This window comes from Pinus tabuliformis, chromosome 9, assembly GCF_031772625.1.
Source record: "Pinus tabuliformis cultivar Carrire ecotype Pingquan chromosome 9, CPIR1, whole genome shotgun sequence".
NCBI classification, from domain to species: domain Eukaryota; kingdom Viridiplantae; phylum Streptophyta; class Pinopsida; order Pinales; family Pinaceae; genus Pinus; species Pinus tabuliformis.
Window position 1 is genome coordinate 1,694,841,270 of NC_142307.1, and position 24,274 is coordinate 1,694,865,543.

General features: G+C 31.8%; 2 pseudogenes; one reads left to right on the forward strand and one right to left on the reverse strand.

The window, feature by feature from the left end:
• The first annotated feature begins 7,082 nt into the window (after positions 1-7,082).
• On the forward strand, positions 7,083-7,619 carry LOC149155396 (2S seed storage-like protein pseudogene; annotated as a pseudogene).
• Positions 7,620-11,913: 4,294 nt separating this feature from the next.
• On the reverse strand, positions 11,914-12,556 carry LOC149155397 (2S albumin seed storage protein PINP1 pseudogene; annotated as a pseudogene).
• Between the last annotated feature and the right edge of the window lie 11,718 nt (positions 12,557-24,274).

Here is a 24,274-nt window from a genome sequence, read left to right on the forward strand (position 1 = left end):
TTTACTTGGAGTTAACGGAGAAATAAAATATTTTATATGGTGTAGAACTCATGTGAATATTACATATTTTGGATTGTGTAGAACTCGTGTTTTGATTGTTCTAGAATGTGTAGAACTAGAGCTTTGAATGTTCTTGAATATAATAAAATTCATTGTCTTTGGTATGAGTCAACTGCAGTTAAGTAGATGAGTTAGTCACAGTTGAGTACATGTTATTTTCCTTTATAAAGAAACCTGATCATGTATTGTGCAATCAGTTTTGGGCATTGGACTCGATCAATAAAATCTCGTGTGTTTATCAAATTTCTGTTACGGTTCCTTATTTCAGTTGGTATCACAACTTGTGCCGGGAACCTGTGTAAAGAGTGAATCAGATCTTGTGCATATAGTCGGAGGCTGTGTAAAGGGTGAAGAGTGTGCGTTGAGCCAGAGAAGTTTGTCGAGCATGTGAGAATATAGCTACAACGGTTGCTATTGTGCGCAGTCTGTGATCCGTGTGGAAGCTTGCCCCCACCGTTGTGCTTGAGTCTATTTTTTTCAGAGGAAACCACTGCGTTAAGTCACCATCGTTTTTTAGTGTGAGTGTGTCGTCGAGAAGTATGTTTGACCGAACAATTTAATAAAAATAAAAGTTCATGCTTTGCATGTTTATTCCAAAATATTTTATTTGGATTAAGTGGATAAACTGTACAACAAAATTTTGCGAGAGTATTTTTGAATTTGGTAAACCTCTGAATAAAAGAGCATATTTTATTTATTTAAAAAGGGAATATTTATTGACACTTTATGGAGGCATGATTGTGATTGGGTCATTTGTTTAACGCACTTTGGTAATACATCACATTTCTTCTCTCGGTATTTGTGTTTGGTCATAAAAGAAATAGGGTCATATAAGGTTTATTGTGTGGTTGAAATTTTATAGGGAGATGTTATTTATGATGGCTTCATTGATTAAAAAAGGGTTTTAGTGTTTTTGCTATTTAAGTGATTTGGTTGTATTTGAATTAAGTGGTCATAAAAGGTATTTTTTGATATAATTTTTTTCAATAAAGTTGGGTTAAGTTAATTTATTATGTTGAGAATTAAATTACGTTGAAGAGCATATTTATAAATATGTTTTTGGTGAGTGGGGATATTTGGAATTTTTTGTAAATGAAAAATTATTTGTTGATTTTTATGTAATGGAGTGCATAAAGTTAGATGGAGAAAATTATATAAATTGGAAATTTAAGTTGCAGAAGATATTGGAAGGAGCCTATGCTTGGTCAATTGTTACAGGAGATGAAACCAAATTGGTATCACCACCAACTTCAGTTCAATATTTGGAGTGAAGAGAGACCAAGGCCAAGGTACTATTGTGAATGTCTGTAAAAGACAATATTATTCCACATATCAGGGATTGTGCTACATCACAGGAAACCTGGGAAACGCTTAAAAAGTTGTATGAAACTCCCAATAGTAATAGAGTATTATTTTTAAAGAATAATCTTTTCTCAATTAAGATGGAGGTAAATGCAACTATTAATAATTTTCTTTCTAGAATGAAAAAAAATATGATAAGCTCGGTGCTATTTGTGAAAATATTTCAAGCAGTGATCTAGTGAGAATTACATTGAATGGGATGTTAGATGGTTATCATATGTTTATCACTGGAATTTCAGCTCGGGAAAAATCTCCTACTTTTGGTTAATTAATAGGTATTCTCTTGCAAGAAGAAGGGAGAAGGAAGAATATCAATGGCATATCTCAAATTTCAAATTTGGCATTGGTGACAAAAGGGAAGCAGCCATATAGAGGAAATCCATGGGACAAGAACAAATGAGGCAAGTAATATCCAAAACCACGTCAAGGCACAACACCACCAAGGATAAATACCTATATGAAGAGGAAGGATGTATGATTATACTATGATAAGTCTGGACACTTTGCTAAAGATTTCCATAAAAATAAATTTGATGAGTCTAAGCATAGAAATAATTTAGGAAACTTTGTTGATCAAGAAGCCTCAGTTAGTGATAACTTCAATAATCTCAAATTATTCATTTCAGAAGTTGTCATATCAATTTAAACTAGTGATGATAATGTATAGATTATTGAATCTAGTGCTTCAATTCATATGACATGGAAAAAATAATTGTTTGATACCTATCATGAAAATAATAATGGCAGTCACATCTATTTAGGCGATAATCGATCTCATCAAATCAAAGTTTATGGTGATGTATGTGTAACCTTACCAAATGGCCATGTAAGAGAAATACAAAATGTGATGTATGCTCCTAAAGTTAAGAAGAATCCAATCTCTATGTTTACTATTGCAGATCAGAATCTCAAATTTGAATTTCTTAAGTCACATTGTGTTGCCAAGGATATACAACATAACTACAACATAATAGAAAGAGGAGTGTGAATGGGAGGCTTATACAAGCTTGATGTGACCAACAAAATTCATCATGCATTCGCATACACTATAATGAACACAAAAACTCTTCGGTATCAAAGGTATGCCCACCTTAACTATCATGACTTGTTACTACTACACAAAAAAAGAATAGTAGACGGACTTCCATTTTTAAAGAATGCATATTCGACATGTGAAGGGTTTTCTTTACGGACGATGCATAGGGAAGATTTCCCTACTCATACAGATAGAAGAAAAAGGGATATTCTTGAACTTATGCATACAAATATGTGTGGGCTTATATAGACTAGATCATTAGGAGGAATATATTATTTCTTGATATTTGTTGATGATTGCACAAAATATATTTGGTTTTATTTCATGAGAAAGAAGAGTGATGTATTTGAATATTTAAAAGATTCTAAAAACTTGGTTGAGAAGAAAACCCACGAATACATCAAGATACTACGATCTGATCAAGGGGGAGAGTATACATTATAAGAATTTGTCAAATACTGCAAAGCCCATGGAATTGTAAAACAATACATAGTGCCACATACTCCACAACAAAATGGAGTAGTCGGAAGGAAGAACAGAGCCTTAGTAGAATGTGCAAGAAGCATGATGAAAGGTACAAATCTTACTAGTGATTTTAGGCAGAAGCTATTAGTACTACTATTTATTTAAAAAATAGAAGTCCAACAAAATGTTTGAATAATAAGACTCCATTTGAATCACTTTATGGTTATAAGCCAACAATAAGTCATTTAACAATATTTGGAAGTAAAGCATTTTCTCATTTTCCAAAAGAATATAGGAGAAAACTTGATGTGAAAGCTATCACGTGTATTTTAATTGGTTATTGTTTAGATCATAAAGCATAGAAGATGTTTGGTCCTTCTACTCATAAAGTTTTTGCAAGTAGAGATGTTTTTTTCATGAACATGCAGATGAAGGCCATAAGGAGGACAATTAAGATACATCGCATATTTCTCATGATTGTGATGATGTTACAGAAAATGTTGATGACAAACAGGAGAAGAAAAAAGTGGAAGAATCTAGTGATATGCACATCTCAAACAATGAGAGCAAACCTAGAGGAGGAAAAGAATCACCACAAAGAAAAAGAAAGGATGAAAGCAATGAACAACCAAGAAGATCCTCACGCATAAAGACTATTCCTTGATGACTAAAGTAATGAATTTACTAGAGCCTTTGAACTTTAAAGAAGCTAATGAACATGCAAAATGGAGAAATGAAATGAAGGAAGAATATGATTTTATTATAAAAAATGATACATGGAAATTGACGTAATTACCTAAAGATAAAGTTCCCATAGGATCAAAATGGTTGTTCAAAACTAAATTTAATGTTTTTTGGAACTATTGATAAATATAAAGCTAAACATGTAGCAAAGGGTTATTCACAAAAAGAAGTGATATATTATGAATAAACATTTTCACCTATAGCTAAAATGAACACCATTATAATGATGATTGAATTAGAAACTAAACATAATTGGAAGTTGAATCAGTTATGTCAAATCAACATTTCTGAATGGAGAATTGAAAGGAGAAGTCTATCTTGTTCAACCAGAAGGTTTTGTAAAACATCGAGAAGACCATCTTGTTTGTAGGTTAAAGAAATAATTATATGGACTCAAATAGGCACCCAGGTCAAGGTATGTGAAGATTGATCAATTCTTCTCTCAACAAGGTTTTATTCAAAGAAAATGAGATCCAAAGCTCTATATCCAGAGGGATGAAAAAGGTCATATTGTCTTGATTTCTCTATATGTTAAGGCTATTATCATAACAAGAAGTGCTACTATGGTAATTGAAAAGATAAAAAGCAGTCATAGGAATTTGAAATGAAGGATCTTGGAGAGATGAATTATTGTTTACACCTTGAAGTTTGGAGAGATAATGGTAGAACCTTTGTTACACAAAGCAAATAAACACATGAATTAATCAACAGATTCAATATTAATGGATGTAAAGCAATATATACACCATTGGAACAAAATTTTTAACTCAATAGTGATGATAAAATGAAGTGGATGGAACATTGTATAGACAATTGGTGGGAAATCTAAATTACTTAACTACAACGAGACTAGATCTTGTATATTCAGTCAGTTATTTAGTCAGTTTATGGCTAATCCACATGAAAGTCACTCGAAAGTAGCAAAGAGAGTCCTTCGATATTTGAAGGAGACTAAAAACTTTGGTATTGAATATACTAATGATTTGAATGTTGAGTTGACATGTTATTCAGATTCTGATTGGGCAGGAGATCCAGATGATAGGAATTCCACTTCGAGCTATGCATTCAGTATTGGATCCGGTATTATTTCATGGAGCATCAAGAAACAACTAATTATTTTTTTGTCTTCCACTGTATAAGGTCATATGCAATGGAACCTATGAAGCAATTTGGCTAAGAAGATTTCTTGAAGATATAATAGAAAAACATGAAGGACCAATAGTTATCAAGTGTAACAATCAAAGCTCTATCAAATTGGAAGACAACCCAATATATCATGAAATATCAAAGCATGTTTAGACGCAACATCGTTTTGTATGAGAAAATATACAATCAAAGGAAATTAATTTGATCTATTGTAATACAAATGATAATGTGGCAAACATCTTTACTAAGCCCTTAGGAAAATACAAGTTCTTGTTATGTAGAGACAAGTTAGGTGTGATAAGTAATTCATTTCTCCATTAAAGGGGAGACTTGAAGTTAATGGATACATAGAACGTTCTCGATGATGTAGAATTCGTGTGAATATTCCATATTGTGTAGCACTCATGTCTTGATTGTTCTATAGTGTGTGGAACTAGAGACTTAAATGTTTGAGAGTATAATAAACATATTTTGTTCACTATGAGTCAGTTGAAGTTAAGTAGATGAATTAGTTACATTTAAATACATGTTATTTTCTTTTATAAGCAAACTTGGTCATGTATTGTAAAATCAGTTTTGGGCATTGGCCTAGATAAAAAAAATATCTTGTGTATTTCATCATATTTATGTTCTGATTCTTTATTTAAATAATTTTACATTAAGTGTATTTAAAGTAAAATCCTTGAGACTTAGTCATATTAAAAAATTTATAACAAATGTGGTGATTCTCTACTACTTAATCTTACATCCTCTACTACAAGAGTTTTACATTGGGTGTACATGGAGGTAAATGTATTGTCTTAATGCTTAATCATATTCAAAATTATATAACTACAAAATTTGTATTGTATTGATGTATTATATTGATGTTATTTATTATTTTCTCTATACTAAAATTGATATTATTTATTATTTTCTGTATACTAAAATTATGAATGTAGTTTTGTACAACCGATAAGAATAGTTATTGAAATTTGAGGTGGCATGGGTTGAGCCTTTTGTCAATAAAATTTCGAATACTCACTTTACTAAGTCAATATATTTATTGATTAGCATGATAAGTAATCAATATTCTCTACTACTTGATCTTACATCATTTTCTACACTAGTTTTACATCATGTGTACATGGAGGTAAACGTAATATCTTAATCCTGAATGCTTAGTCATATTCACAATTAACTGCACAATTTGTACAGATCATTCTTACGAAAATTTTATTTATCCTTGAGTTATGGTCATCCAACATTACGGGCTTGTAATAGGAGAACTTACAGCCGCGTAAAGTAACTCATTCATATAATAGTTACGCTAATGGTTATCTTCTGATGTAGTGATTTTCTTTACATCAATCATACATCACGATATTTCATAAGTAGTAGGTCAGTACATTATTAAAAATTTCTTTACATCAAGATATTTCATAAATAGTTAGTAGGTTAGTACATTATTAGAAAATGTAAGGATTGGTTTCCTCAATGATTTCATTGAGATAAAACATGGAGTGTGAGCCAATGTAACAACTTATTTAGTTTAGTGTCGGGTAGAGTAGAGTTTGATTTTATTTATTTTTTAATAATTATGTTTTTACCATTTTTAATAATTATCTTTTTATAATATTAGTAGTGGTTTTAAAATAATGGGTTTTAATATCATAAAGAGTTTATAATTTTGATATAAGTTTATTTATATGGTTGTGTATTATTAGTCCCTACCTGGGACTAATAGCGATCGATCGATCGTTGACCATACATTAACCGGTCTTTTGACCAAAAAAATTTGTGCACTATCAAAGTTTAACCAAAGTTTATCTCTGCAAATATCGGTGTAAGAAATTTATAACCAAAGTTGTGAATTGGAGGTCTTATTGCACGCTTCACGTGCCCCGATGTTAAAATGATATCCGGTATAATAGCTTTATCCAAAGTTTCCAAGCATGAGGTTTTTCAAACTTTGGTTAAAAGTTTTTTTCCAATCCAGAATGTTTGCAACCATTTAATAAATGCGCATGAGGGTTTTCAAACTTTGGATACAGGTGAAATACGCGGCGATTGGAAACGGAGGCAGGCGTTCCATCTTTCTATGGCTTCAGTTGGGACGTGGAGTGTGAGATAAGGCATGCGCTACATGTGTTCGTCTCGACTCTCGATCTCTTCTTCGTGTTGTTTTGTTCTGCACTTCTATTAGGATCCACGCCTCCATAAATACAGTATTAGGATCCACTTCGTCTTCCCACCTTGTCACTGCCGCTCCATATAACTGTCTATCCTTCAAGGTAAAGAAGAAAGAAAAGTAATGGGCGTCTTCTCCCCTCCGATCACTACGAGACTGGCTCTTAAATGGGTGAGCTTAGGCGTAACCCTTCTCTTCCTCCTTCAATGGGGCGCCCCAACTGTTGATGCATGTGAAGGCATGATGTATGGAGAGGGCTTGCAACAACAACGGTCCTGTGATCCGGGGTGACTATCTCAGTGCTGCGACTATTCGCAAAGACGGAGTGAGCAGCCATCGGAGAGATGTTGCGAGGAATTGGAAAGAATGTCTCCACAATGCTGATGCCGAGCCATACAACAAGTTCTCCATCAATCTCAATCGTATGATTCAACCATGGAGGACCTCTTCATGGATTCTGAGGCTGCACATAATCAGCGCCGCCACCGCCGCGAATCGCGTGGAAGAGAAGAGGAGGAGGTGGAGGAGAGAGCCGCATACCTTCCAGAAACTTGCAACGTCCGCCAGCCTCCCCGCCGCTGCGACGTTCAGCGCCGTTCTCGTAAGTCTTTCTATCGATTGATGAACGCTATTTAATATTAAACTCTAGTAATTAATTCCTGTAGCTGTATGTAGGATGCTGCTGTCATTATTCTGTGGACTAACACATTCTTTCATTTATTCACGATGTCATTTGTTATTGATGTTGATCCAACATCTAGTCTGCCACCTTCGCTGCTGTAAATTATATATATTTCTTCTTAAAACGGGCTAATCCATACTGACTGATGAATCTAATCCATGTGCTAATGGTGTGTGGATAGGCTATTTCGCAACGAGCAGCAGCTTTTAAGTGCGCAATGACCAGAAAATATAGATACTCTGTCTACGTAACTAAATAAACAAGGGAGTAACTTAAGCCGCCATTAAATTGTAGTTTTCCTGTTTGGAAGAGTCATCTCATTTCATTTAATGCCCACCATTTATATGGTAGCCGGATGTGTTCCCTTTACTTAATAAAGGACTAATAAGCAACCAAATTCCAAATTCATTTTGTTTCCTTTCATGGTCACCATCAAAGCAGGTTCTCTCTTTTTTTTGACTACACGCTTAATGCACTCAAATACAATAATACAATATATGCTTTGAAGCAAAAAAGCGGAATTAGACTAATAGAATATCTAGTCTCCAACTTCACGTATCTCTCTTTCTTGATTATTCACTGCCAAGTAAAGTGTAAATCTTTTCATTAGAAAAATTGAAACCTGTTAAAATATCTTAATTACAATCATAAAATACAAACATAACGAAATGCCTATGTAACACGAGTTGCGAATGACTCTCGTTAAGACCTCGGAACAGCATCAAAAGGTGGATGCTGGGTTTTTGCGCAGTGTTTGCTTCTGGCTATACATAAAAAAAAAATGTACCGCGTGAACATAACCTATCGAGATTAGTGAGCATATAGGAAAGGAATAGACGAGACCTGGAATTTCAAATCCTTATTTCCAGTCAAAATCTTTGACTGATCGTTATAAATATTTTTTCTTTTCAATTTTCTTTACGATAGTTATAAATAAATTTAGATAATCTTTTTGTAATATAAATGTTCCCTTCCTTTTCTCTCTAATGCAAATTTGTGAAATATTCGTCGTCTTCTTTTCCTTCTGCCTACTGATGATGTTACAATGTATTAATTTCATAAAGGCTAACACAAATTTGTAAAATATTCGTTGTATTCTTTTCCTTAAGCCTGCTGATGTTACAATGTATTAATTTCATAAAGGCTAACATGATGATTGAATTATTCTCCATGCTTATTTATTTTTCTCCCGCATTGTCAACTTTCTCACTTTTCTTCATTGAGTCATCAATATCAATGATCCTCCCTTTAATTTTCTTCTCTTGAAAAAATATTAAAAACATCCTCCGCAAATATTTCAATTTTGAAATCTTTTTTCAATTTTTTTTTCTCTCTTTTCTTCATTGAGTCATCAATATCAATGATCCTCCCTTTAATTTTCTTCTTTTGAAAAATATTAAAAACATCCTCCGCAAATATTTCGATTTTGAAATCTTTTTTCAATTTTTTCTTTTCAATTATATCTAATTGGTTCTTCAAGTCTGTATTTGAAGTTCTCAATTTCCTATTTCAAGTTCTCAAATTTTCAATTTTCAGTTTTTAATCTGTATTCAATATTTATTTTTTCTTGAAATTTGGGTGTAATGTAACTATTCAAATTTTGTAATGTAACCATACAATTTTTACATTTCAAATTATTTTATGGTATTGGTATTTCAAGTCTGTATGCATAATTAAACTATACAATTTTTCAATTTTTGGTATTGGTATTTCAAGATCTCAGATTTTTATTTGAATCTGTATTTCAATATTTAATTTTTCATTGACACTAAACTTTCTGAAATACATGATATAGTTAAAAGTTTTGTTGTTCATTCTGAAATAAAAGTTAATGAATTCGTTGTTCATTCTAAAATACAAGAATTTGATATTCATAATGCAAAATTGATTTTTTAATTTTGTAACTTATTCCAAAAGTCTAAGTTTCGTTGTTCATTCTGAAATAAAAGTTAATGAATTCGTTGTTCATTCTAAAATACAAGAATTTGATATTCATAATGCAGAATTGATTTTTTAATTTTGTAACTTATTCCAAAAGTCTATTGAAAGCTCTTGAAAAAGAAAGGGCAGCATTGATTTCTTTCGTTGTCTTCATTTAAGCCTATAGCATAGACATAATATCTAATTCTTTTAACTTCTTTGCATCACAGTCTCCAGTGTTTCTGAATAAAGACCTCGCGGGAAAGAGTTGTAGTTTCTCTGCGCTTTCTTCCAAGGACAGAATCAATAGTTCCCAAATTCTCCAGAGAACAACTGAAGTTGTTTTATCCTAGAAAGCGTGACTGTTATGTGAATGAGCAAAGTTGGTTTAGATCTGAAACATGAGTGCTTAAAAGATTAAGTTTATGAAACGATCAATACCCCAAACATTCAACTTCTATAACATATTAAATTGATACAACAATATATGGAATAACTGGATTATTAAACTACATTTATTAAGATTTGTAATAGAATAACTGGATTATTAAACTACATTTATTAAGATTTGTAATATAAAGATTTAAAATATTCAGTCTACATAAATAAAAACTACTTATTAAAAAATAACAAAAAAATTATATATCACAAATATTATATAAAATTTCCAAAATAAAAAAATATATATCTAATTCGCCATAATTACACTTACATAAAAATAAAAGTTCATCACTCTTTCTATTTCATTTGAAGAGTACACCCATGTTCATTTTGAAATATTAAATTATATAATTTGTATTTAATAATTAAACTTGTCCAACACACTGGGCGTTGTTTTATTACACATTCAAGTGAATTATGCGATTGTTTTCTCTCTTCTGGAATAAGATGCCTTTGTGATAGCCTTCTATGAACGCATTAAATTAATATGAAAATTGTATTTCCTTTGAAATTCGATTAAGTGAATTATGCGATTGTGTGATGCAGACAGCAAGATCTTTCAACGCCATGCACACAGCAAGATCTTTCAGGTAAGGTAGCAAGTTTGTTCGACGAAGGCAGGTTTTTAGCGAAACAGAAAGTTTAGACATGTTGCACAAAAGGTTTGTATTGTGTTGTTGTGGCAGACCCCGGCAGGGACTACTGGCTGCATGCAGCACTTGTTTATTAATGTGATTGTGTATGTGTTTGATATAAGCTTATATTTAATAATAAATGTGGTTGTGCTAATATACAAATCAATTTAAATTTAAATTTATTGAAATATACCATACACATTATAAGAGTTGTTTAAACATGATTAGTTTTAGAGTTTTTGGTCAAAATCTAAAATTATTTTTTAATCAAATCTTATTTTTGGGGCATAGGCACTCATAATGTGGAGAATTAACAACTCAAACTTGGGATTTGAACAAATCTTTGCCAAACAAATTAGAAAGCTTATAATATACTCTTTAGATAATAATATTGGTTTAAATATAGATTAAAAATACTAACTCAGAGTCTTAGGAAGACCTTATTGATCAACCCGAAAATATGCACGAGAAAAAGTCTATAATATACTCTTTAGATAATAATATTGGTTTAAATATAAATTAAATATACGAACTTAGAGTCGTAGGGGAGTACCTTAATTATTGATCGAAATAATGTAAAATCTATCCTAACTAAGAAATCCAAGGAAAATCCAAGGAGAAAACAGACCATAGACCCCAAAGGTTTATTTGCTACAGGGAAAGACCCTTAAACTCCCAAGGAAGACAAGCTATCTTAAACTCCAAAGGAAGACAAGCTATAAACCCTAAAAAATTACTAGTAGCTATATTACTATATTTAAATTTAAAACTACTAATACAGTAAACTTATTATTGTATATTTGAGTATACTCGGTTGATTATAATATAAAAATAATGCTTATATTCTATCTATTAATACCTCAAAATAATGTCCAATTTATATTAATTAATACATTGTGCTGGCGTAACTATTTAATGCTTCTATCTCGCGTTGTAAATATGAGTATTGCAGGTCTGACGTCAATTAATGGACTGTATGATCCACGTAATCATGACATTGAGAAAATTGTTAGGTTAATCCCCATTCGATAATTAATTAATAAAAAAAATTTAAAAAAACAATCCATTTATCGACAACATTTCTTTAACTGCGTAATTTAGTTATAATGCATTTGTTCATTGATTCACTCGTTTATTACATGCTAGAGACAGCCGGCTATGTTGTAGAACCTATATAAGCTCCTACAAAACCCACTACATACGTAGCTGGAGTGCGAACAACATCTTTATTTACGTGGTAGCTGTTAGTCGCTCAGGAGCTACCGCCGATAATGGAATAACCTGCGCACACACCAATCAAAACAAAAATAAATCATTGTGTATAGCATGTAAGAACTTACAGAAAGAAATGCAGATAAAGTATGACAATTAATTATTGTTCGTCCATAATTGGTAACGCTCTTGGTTTGGAGTGACTTACGAGAGTGGCGTCGAATATCGCAGCGGCGGGGTGACTGGCGGACGTTGCATCTATCGGGAAGTTCTTCGGCTCTCTCCATCGCCTCTTCTTCTTCTTCTTGCCTTCCGCGCCCTTCGCCGCGACGTCCGCGTCGTTGATTAAATGGTGCGCCATCCTGAGAGTCGGATCCCTGATATTGATCTAGTGCTTGCTCTATGGCTCGGCATCGGCAGTGTGGAGACATTCTTTGCAATTCCTCGCAACATCTCTCCGACGGCTGTTCTCTCCGGCGCTGCAAGTAGTCCCGGCAAGCAGACAATCTCTGCGGGTCGCACGACCGTCCTTGCTGTTGCACCACCTCTCCATCCATGACGATGTCTTCATGCGCAGTGCCCCACTGAAGGAGAAGCAGAAGGGCGGCGAATAAAGTCACCCATTTCAGCGTCGACATTGCAGAGGAGAAACACCCAATTCCTCTTCTTTCTGTTCTTCTTTGTTAATTTCACTGATGGAATACAACTGAGAACGTATGAAGAGTTCGTGGGTATTAACTTTGTATTTATGGAAGGTGAGGGAAGGGAGGAGAGCGACCAGCGCAGCACGAAGAGGAGGAAGAGAGGAACAGATGCAGTGCATGCAGATTCTCAGTCTGCGCGTCCCACTGCAACGCCACCCGAAGAAGGAACGCCTGGCTGCCTCCATTTCCAATGGCCGCGCCTTTCAAAGACGAAAGGAATCTTGCAGGCGGAGTACAGGTCAGACTGCAGCGGACAGGTCACGGCAGTGCAGGGAAACGTCCCAGCGACGCGACTTACTTAAGAGTATCGCATTTTTCAGAAATCAGCCGAGTTACGAGAAATTGCATTGCCCTTGTCCTTGTGATTACTCTTCGTAACCCACGAAACAATACATACAACACCAGAATGTAACGCGTTAGCAGAACTCTTTGTATTCACAACTTGCTTTTTAACCGCAAATCATCATTGCTCAGAATCATGGGAGCAAGCTCGGCAACATATCATAGTCTCGACTAATCCACGATATACCATTCAAACACACTTGCGGTGCTCCAAAATTTGAACATTCATGCATCCACAAGATTGTAACAATGTACTTTTAATGACCTCTTCCAGTAAAAGCATTCATCTTCAACGTAAATTAAAATTCTGGTAAATGATAGGATTCATTTTAGTATTTTTATGTGTATACGTATGCGTCATAAAATTTAAATATTTAACTAAGTAATATTATTCATGAATAACAATATTTCTATCTATATATAAATAAATATTTCCATCTATAGTTAATTCAATTTATATGTATAAAGTTAATTTCAATTAATTAACTTCTAATAATATATCTCGTTAATAAAAACCAAAAAAAACTATAAATTTAGATTTAAATTTTTGTAGTTAGTTTTTGTTGACTTAAATTTGTGGTTTGTTTTTGTTGATCGATATTTTAGCTTTTTATGATGTCAAAATTATAGTGAGCTCGGGAGGCTTCTCTCCAAGCGTTTTGAGTATAGGAATAAATCTTAAATCAAACTAAATAATTAGTTTCATTAGATCCGATAGACCAAATTTTGGTCTCAATGGACGTTAACCATAATGATGATGATCATCATCATTTTGTCAACTAAATATAATTATTAATATAGATATTCCAAAATTTAACTCAACAAACTATAAATTTACTAATTATTATTTTATTGTAACTAAATACTATTACATATTTAACAAACTATAAATTTACTAATTATTATTTTATTGTAACTAACTATTACATATTTAACACTAAAACTTTAACTTTTGTTGTATTGATACACCTTTTGTAAATCAAAATATTATTGACATTTATAATATTAATGTTGCCCTTCATGTTCTCGCTTTGTCATTTATATTAATATTCTTGAAGTTTAAGTATTAATATATTCATGTATGGATATTAATGTATTTATGCTTTAAAATTCATTGATGGTTTATAATGTATTGAAATGTTATTATTATTGAAGTTTAAGTATTAATATATTCATGTATGGATATTAATGTATTTATGCTTTAAAATTCATTGATGGTTTATAATGTATTGAAATGTTATTATTAATGCGTTAATGGTTTATCATATTTATTATTATTATATATTTATTATTATTATAGTATTAATATTAATATTTCGTATTAATGTTTTTATGGTTTGTAGTGTGGTTCTTATATTGATCGTGATTATGTTTATTATTGTTGTTTTGTATAATTATTTATAATTATAATATTGATGTTAGGATTTTAGGACTTAAATTACTTATAATATTTATTATGATATAGATTTTCTTATTCTAAAAACTAATTATATGAAAACCATAATTAACTATGGTAAATTATTTGTTAATTATGGTTCAACATTGCATTGTAGCAAAGATTGTCTCAATATGAAAAGCAACCACGGTTAAGCATGGTTGACCATATTTGTTTATGGGTTTATAATATTTTTCTTGGGGTTTAAACAACTTGGGCTTATATTATTAATCTGTTGTGGTTAGTATTATTCCCTTGGGTTTACAATCATTTGAGTTTTTAGTATTTATTCGTTGGGTTTATTACTGCATTGGGTTTATAATATTAATCCCTTGTGTTTATTAATCCAACGGTTCATATTGCTAGGGTTTATAATATTAATCTTTGGGTGCAATATTAATTTTTTGTGTTTATTAATCTAAGGATTCATATTCCTAGGGTATAAAATTATTCATAGGCTTTATAATATTAATCTTTGGGTTTAATATGAATCCCTTGTGTTTGTAATCATGGTCAACCATGGTCCAACGTCACCTTATGACAAAGATTTTGTCAATATGAAAATCAACCATGGTGGAACGTCGCACTGCGACAAAGGTTGTCTCAATATGAAAATGGACCATGGTCAACCCTGCTTATTTTAGGGTTTATATACATTGGGTTTATAATATTATTCCCTTAGGTTTAATAATATTCACGTGGGTTTATAATACATTGGGGTTTATGACATTAATCCCTTGAGTTTTCTAATTCTTTGGGTTGGTAATATTAATCCCTTGGGCTTATAATATTAATAATCCCTTGGGTTTATTAGACCCTATTATAATGGGTTAAATATTAGTCCTAGGGTTTAATATTAGTTCGAGGGTTTAATATTAATCCCTTAGATTTTTTATGTTTATTGCTTCAGTTTATTGATTCATTGGGTTTATAATATTAACAATCTCTGGGATTTATTGATCCATTGGGTTTATAATATTAATAATCATGTGGGTTTATCAATACCTTGGGTTTAAAATATTAATTCCTAGGCTTTATTAATCCCTTTTCTTTTCAATATTGATCCCTTGGCTTGTTGATCCGTTAGGTTTATAATATTTATCCCTTGGGTTTACTAATTCCTTGGGTTTATAATATTAAACCCTTTCATATTAATAATTCCTTGGGTTTATAATATTAATAATTTCTTGGATTTATTAATCCCTTGAGTTTAAAATATTAATCCCTTGGGTTTTTAATATTGATCCCTTAGGTTTGTTCATCCCTTAGATTTATAATATTTATCCCTTGGATTTACTAATCCATTGGGTTTATAATATTAATAATCTAATGGGTTTATTAATCCCCTGGGTTTAAAATGTTAATTCCTACAGTTTATTAATCTGGTGTGTTTTTAATATCGGTTCATTAGGTTTGTTAACCCTTTATGTTTATAATATTTATCCCTTGGATTTACTACTTGATTAGGTTTATAATATTAAACTTTTGGGTTTATTAGTCGCTTCAGTTTATAATATTAATAGTCACATGCATTTATTAATTTCTTGCATTTAATTAATTCCTAAGGTTTATTAATCATTCTATTTTTAATATTGATACCTTTAGTTTATAATTTGGGTTTAATTAATTCCTAGGGTTTATTAATCCTTCTATTTTTTATATTGATGCCTTGAGTTTATAATTTTAGTCCCTTGCATTTACTAATTTCTTTGGTTTATTATATTAGACCCTTGGGTTTATAATTTTTATTCTTTGGTTTTATTAATCTTTTGGGTTTAAATATTAATTCCTATAGTTTATTAATCCTTTCGATTTATAGTATTAGTTTGTTGGATTTTTTTAATCCTTTGATTTTATAATATTAATAATCCATTTACTTGATTATATTATACTAATATTATTGGTAAGTAATATCATCATATTTTTTAAATTTAATATATAATCAATATATAATTTATTTTGGTTTATGTAAATATGTAAAAAATATTAACATTTATTTATAAATATATAATAATTATTTATCATATTCGTGAGAGATAAACATGTATAGTAAATAATAAAAAAATACTATAATTATATTATACATGAATTATATTATAATTTAAGTTATAACTATTTATATATTAACCTTTTATAATATTTTATTATTAAATTAATTAATTATATATATATATATATATATATTATATTGTATTGTAGTTTTGAATATAACTATTAAAATATTAACAAATTTTTATGTAATAATTAATATTATCTATATATATATGGGGTTATTATTATTTATATAGTTACTAATAACCATAAATAATTAGCTTTTTAAAAAATACATCTAACAATTATTAGTGTGGTTGGCCATTGATGTAAGTTTATTGGTGTATATCAACAACATTGGTAAATGTGGTTGTAGATGTACATGTTGTTGTAGATATAATTCATATACGATTATCCGTGTATATCAATTACATTGGTAAATGTGGTTGTGTTAGTTAATAAAAAACCAAAAAACTATACATTTAATAAGTTTACTAATTATTATTTTATTATGAATAAGCATTATTACATATTTAACAATAAAACAAAACAACTTATTATGATGTAGAAAAGGGTATCTCTTTTACCCTATAAAATTACATAGAAAAATGATATAAAATATTCAACATTAAAAATCACTTTGTGAACACTTTGTTTTGAATCCATTAATATAGAATTCCTAAGAACTTTACTTAAAATAGAAAAGACCATGTCATTCGTAATTCTCTTTTTCTTTCTTTTCATTTTGCATAAAACATTATTCTTCATAACTCAAAATCTATTTATCATCTCCTCATTCATTCCATTCAAAAATATTATAATTATTATTTTTTCATCATAAATTACCTTCATAAAAATATTTTTCTTTTTTTCTAATAGATTCGTCATCTTTCTAACTATCCTACATGTCACCATTGTATATAGCTTGAGTGGGCCTAATGGTTAAGAGCATGTGTTTCCTCCTAAGAGGTCACAGGTTCAAAACCAGAGAGGGGTAAAGTATGTATGCCTTCGATCAAGAGCTTCTAACTGTGTAATGACAAATTGCACCAGCTCCTAGACTATCATGGGGGTTCCTGTACTCCTAGAGGGAGTCTAACCTATTGAACCTGACCGTCCCTAACTGTTACAACCTCGAAAATCCATAGCATGACCATGACCCTGTCCTCAGCAACCTCTGCCTACGCCACGGCCACATTGAATTGACGTACTGCTGCGACTTCCCACCATGAAGTTGTTAATGAACTGTGATGCCTGCAGGTTTTGTGACCCCCATGCCCCACACCCCTCGTTGGACCCGCACCTGACCTCGAACTTCCACCATGAACAATTATGGCTCCATCCCGAGAACCTACATGAGTAGGTGAACCTTCTAACTTTCCGAGTCCAGGAGGCACGACGAGCGGGGTCTAGTCTTCATGATGGAGACCAGAAGGAGGATGAAGTCCTAGAGAATTAAGAGCCTCAATGTGCAACCATCTTCCACCAGGGACCAAGCAGACCTCGTCACAGACCAAACAAGAAAGATTATCCAATGCATAAATTCCCACCATAGGAAATTCACCACCAAACTAGATCAGAACAGATGAGAGAGACGAAAATGGAAGAGGCCAGAGGGTAAATAACAAACAACACATGAGAGAAAATTGAAAAGAAAGTTCCAAGATTCCAAACTGACACCAAAGTCGCAGCGGGACGCCAGAGGGAGGTCTGGAGCTAGTGACCCCAAGAAGGAAGAACTAATAGGTAAGAACACCTAGAGAACAACACCGCCTTTCAACCAATTCTACAACACAAAAGAAAACAACACCACAAGTAGACCCAAAGCTACTAAAATAAATAGTGGACACCACACACAAACAACCCATGAAAATCCCACCAAAAGACCAAGGTGAGAAACCTAGAGAGTTCAAGGCAATTTAACTCGAAACCAACCAGAGACACAGACAACACACCCTTCGGTTTAGGAAAAATAGGGAAATTTTCTCAAATTGCAGGAATGAACAAGAAAATGTAGCATTAGGCCCACAGGAGGATCATAAGATAGACGACTACCACCCTAACCCAGGTATCAAAAGAGATAAGAGTGGAGAGGGGTACGCAATAATAAGTGAGCCATAGAACAACCAAAGTCCTTCACGAACAATGCAATATAATTGAGGGTGATACAACCCCATTGAATCCTAGATCAAAGCAAATTGATTGCATGCAAAGTAGGGCGAATCGTTCACACGAGCGGTCACACGAGCAATTATTGTTGCATGCTGGAGGGGCTGATGTCCTACCCTTTCCCACATTAACCAAGGCCCATCTATCATTCGTCATGTGATAGGTGGCTTCCGTAGCCCAACACCCCCACAGCCCCATTGGGGATTGTGTATTGAAGTATTAATTAAATATAAATAAATATATAAAAAATCCCAACCTAAAAATATTAATGTTATTATTTTTTTTTTAACTTTGCAAAAAACTAAAAATACATGTTTGAAAAATCCTTAAAAAACAAACATCTTAGGATGAAAAACAAGTATAGGAATAAGACAACTTGAAAAATGGTTAAATAATCAACATTTTAAAAAAAATTGTGCATACATAGGACATAAGAAAATTTAAAGTGTTGAAAATATGCCTTATAAAAAAATTGTTGATGCTTTTCAAAATCCACATGAAAACCACCGACACTTTAAAAAAATATCCACACTTAATACATTAGAAAATTTAAAGTGTAAAAAATAAGCCCTCTAAACAAAAAAGGTTGATGTTGCATTAGCGCTTTTCAAAGTGAGCATGAAAATCACAAACATTTAAAAAAAAAATTATACTTGATATATAAAAAAAATTAAAGTGTCAAAAATAAGCCTCTAAAAAAATGGATTGATGCTACATCAACACATTTGAAAATCAGCATGAAAATTGCTAACATATAAAATAAATGTTCATACTTGATACATAAGAAAATTTAAAGTGTCAAAAATATACTCTAAAAAAAAAAAACGTATTCTGAATAACCATTTTTCAAAATTGAATGATTTTTTTGCTACCTCAAAAAAAAGAGTAAACGGTAGATAGAGTTCTCCTTTGATTGGTAACTATGTTTGTATACTAAAATTATAAATATATAGTCTTGTACAATTGATAAGAATAATTATTGAAATTTTAGGTTGCATAGTTGGGCTTCTATCAATAAAATTTCTAATACTCACTTTACTAAATCAATACATTTATTCATCAGTGTGATAATTGTCATTAGATATAATGTGATAATTCTGTAATACCTGATATCCTCTGCTACACGAGTTTACTTGGAGTTAACGGAGAAATAAAATATTTTATATGGTGTAGAACTCATGTGAATATTACATATTTTGGATTGTGTAGAACTCGTGTTTTGATTGTTCTAGAATGTGTAGAACTAGAGCTTTGAATGTTCTTGAATATAATAAAATTCATTGTGTTTGGTATGAGTCAACTGCAGTTAAGTAGATGAGTTAGTCACAGTTGAGTACATGTTATTTTCTTTTATAAAGAAACCTGATTATGTATTGTGCAATCAGTTTTGGGCATTGGACTAGATCAATAAAATCTCGTGTGTTTATCAAATTTCTGTTACGGTTCCTTATTTCAGTTGGTATCACAACTTGTGCCGGGAACCTGTGTAAAGAGTGAATCAGATCTTGTGCATATAGTCGGAGGCTGTGTAAAGGGTGAAGAGTGTGCGTTGAGGAAGAGAAGTTTGTCGACCATGTGAGAATATAGCTACAACGGTTGCTATTGTGCGGAGTCTGTGATCCGTGTGGAAGCTTGCCCCCACCGTTGTGCATGAGTCTATTTTTTTTCAGAGGAAACCACTGCGTTAAGTCACCATCGTTTTTTAGTGTGAGTGTGTCGTCGAGAAGTATGTTTGACCGAACAATTTAATAAAAATAAAAGTTCATGTTTTGCACGTTTATTCCAAAATATTTTATTTGGATTAAGTGGATAAACTGTACAACAAAATTTTGCGAGAGTATTTTTGAATTTGGTAAACCTCTGAATAAAAGAGCATATTTTATTTATTTAAAAAGGGATTATTTATTGACACTTTATGGAGGCATGATTGTGATTGGGTCATTTGTTTAAAGCACTTTGGGAATACATCACACTTCTTCTCTCGGTATTTGTGTTTGCTCATAAAAGAAATAGGGTGATATAAGGTTTATTGTGTGGTTGAAATTTTATAGGGAGATGTTATTTATGATGGCTTCATTGATTAAAAAAGGGTTTTAGTGTTTTTGCTATTTAAGTGATTTGGTTGTATTTGAATTAAGAGGTCATAAAAGGTATTTTTTTGATATTATTTTTTTCATTAAAGTTGGGTTAAGTTAATTTATTATGTTGAGAATTAAATTACGTTGAAGAGCATATTTATAAATATGTTTTTGGTGAGTGGGGATATTTGGAATTTTTTGTAAATGAAAAATTATTTGTTGATTTTTATGTAATGGAGTGCATAAAGTTAGATGGAGAAAATTATATAAATTGGAAATTTAAGCTGCAGAAGATATTGGAAGGAGCCTATGCTTGGTCAATTGTTACAGGAGATGAAACCAAATTGGTATCACCACCAACTTCAGTTCAATATTTGGAGTGAAGAGAGACCAAGGCCAAGGTACTATTGTGAATGTCTGTAAAAGACAATATTATTCCACATATCAGGGATTGTGCTACATCACAGGAAACCTGGGAAACGCTTAAAAAGTTGTATGAAACTCCCAATAGTAATAGAGTATTATTTTTAAAGAATAATCTTTTCTCAATTAAGATGGAGGTAAATGCAACTATTAATAATTTTCTTTCTAGAATGAAAAAAAATATGATAAGCTCGGTGCTATTGGTGAAAATATTTCAAGCAGTGATCTAGTGAGAATTACATTGAATGGGATGTTAGATGGTTATCATATGTTTATCGCTGGAATTTCAGCTCGGGAAAAATCTCCTACTTTTGGTTAATTAATAGGTATTCTCTTGCAAGAAGAAGGGAGAAGGAAGAATATCAATGGCATATCTCAAATTTCAAATTTGGCATTGGTGACAAAAGGGAAGCAGCCATATAGAGGAAATCCATGGGACAAGAACAAATGAGGCAAGTAATATCCAAAACCACGTCAAGGCACAACACCACCAAGGATAAATACCTATATGAAGAGGAAGGATGTATGATTATACTATGATAAGTCTGGACACTTTGCTAAAGATTTCCATAAAAATAAATTTGATGAGTCTAAGCATAGAAATAATTTAGGAAACTTTGTTGATCAAGAAGCCTCAGTTAGTGATAACTTCAATAATCTCAAATTATTCATTTCAGAAGTTGTCATATCAATTTAAACTAGTGATGATAATGTATAGATTATTGAATCTAGTGCTTCAATTCATATGACATGGAAAAAATAATTGTTTGATACCTATCATGAAAATAATAATGGCAGTCACATCTATTTAGGCGATAATCGATCTCATCAAATCAAAGTTTATGGTGATGTATGTGTAACCTTACCAAATGGCCATGTAAGAGAAATACAAAATGTGATGTATGCTCCTAAAGTTAAGAAGAATCCAATCTCTGTGTTTACTATTGCAGATCAGAATCTCAAATTTGAATTTCTTAAGTCACATTGTGTTGCCAAGGATATACAACATAACTACAACATAATAGAAAGAGGAGTGTGAATGGGAGGCTTATACAAGCTTGATGTGACCAACAAAATTCATCATGCATTCGCATACACTATAATGAACACAAAAACTCTTCGGCATCAAAGGTATGCCCACCTTAACTATCATGACTTGTTACTACTACACAAAAAAAGAATAGTAGACGGACTTCCATTTTTAAAGAATGCATATTCGACATGTGAAGGGTTTTCTTTACGGACGATGCATAGGGAAGAGTTCCCTACTCATACAGATAGAAGAAAAAGGGATATTCTTGAACTTATGCATACAAATATGTGTGGGCTTATATAGACTAGATCATTAGGAGGAATATATTATTTCTTGATATTTGTTGATGATTGCACAAAATATATTTGGTTTTATTTCATGAGAAAGAAGAGTGATGTATTTGAATATTTAAAAGATTCTAAAAACTTGGTTGAGAAGAAAACCCACGAATACATCAAGATACTACGATCTGATCAAGGGGGAGAGTATACATTATAAGAATTTGTCAAATACTGCAAAGCCCATGGAATTGTAAAACAATACATAGTGCCACATACTCCACAACAAAATGGAGTAGTCGGAAGGAAGAACAGAGCCTTAGTAGAATGTGCAAGAAGCATGATGAAAGGTACAAATCTTACTAGTGATTTTAGGCAGAAGCTGTTAGTACTACTATTTATTTAAAAAATAGAAGTCCAACAAAATGTTTGAATAATAAGACTCCATTTGAATCACTTTATGGTTATAAGCCAACAATAAGTCATTTAAGAATATTTGGAAGTAAAGCATTTTCTCATTTTCCAAAAGAATATAGGAGAAAACTTGATGTGAAAGCTATCACGTGTATTTTAATTGGTTATTATTTAGATCATAAAGCATAGAAGATGTTTGGTCCTTCTACTCATAAAGTTTTTGCAAGTAGAGATGTTTTTTTCATGAACATGCAGATGAAGGCCATAAGGAGGACAATTAAGATACATCGCATATTTCTCATGATTGTGATGATGTTACAGAAAATGTTGATGACAAACAGGAGAAGAAAAAAGTGGAAGAATCTAGTGATATGCACATCTCAAACAATGAGAGCAAACCTAGAGGAGGAAAAGAATCACCACAAAGAAAAAGAAAGGATGAAAGCAATGAACAACCAAGAAGATCCTCACGCATAAAGACTATTCCTTGATGACTAAAGTAATGAATTTACTAGAGCCTTTGAACTTTAAAGAAGCTAATGAACATGCAAAATGGAGAAATGAAATGAAGGAAGAATATGATTTTATTATAAAAAATGATACATGGAAATTGACGTAATTACCTAAAGATAAAGTTCCCATAGGATCAAAATGGTTGTTCAAAACTAAATTTAATGTTTTTTGGAACTATTGATAAATATAAAGCTAAACATGTAGCAAAGGGTTATTCACAAAAAGAAGTGATATATTATGAATAAACATTTTCACCTATAGCTAAAATGAACACCATTATAATGATGATTGAATTAGAAACTAAACATAATTGGAAGTTGAATCAGTTATGTCAAATCAACATTTCTGAATGGAGAATTGAAAGGAGAAGTCTATCTTGTTCAACCAGAAGGTTTTGTAAAACATCGAGAAGACCATCTTGTTTGTAGGTTAAAGAAATAATTATATGGACTCAAATAGGCACCCAGGTCAAGGTATGTGAAGATTGATCAATTCTTCTCTCAACAAGGTTTTATTCAAAGAAAATGAGATCCAAAGCTCTATATCCAGAGGGATGAAAAAGGTCATATTGTCTTGATTTCTCTATATGTTAAGGCTATTATCATAACAAGAAGTGCTACTATGGTAATTGAAAAGATAAAAAGCAGTCATAGGAATTTGAAATGAAGGATCTTGGAGAGATGAATTATTGTTTACACCTTGAAGTTTGGAGAGATAATGGTAGAACCTTTGTTACACAAAGCAAATAAACACATGAATTAATCAACAGATTCAATATTAATGGATGTAAAGCAATATATACACCATTGGAACAAAATTTTTAACTCAATAGTGATGATAAAATGAAGTGGATGGAACATTGTATAGACAATTGGTGGGAAATCTAAATTACTTAACTACAACGAGACTAGATCTTGTATATTCAGTCAGTTATTTAGTCAGTTTATGGCTAATCCACATGAAAGTCACTCGAAAGTAGCA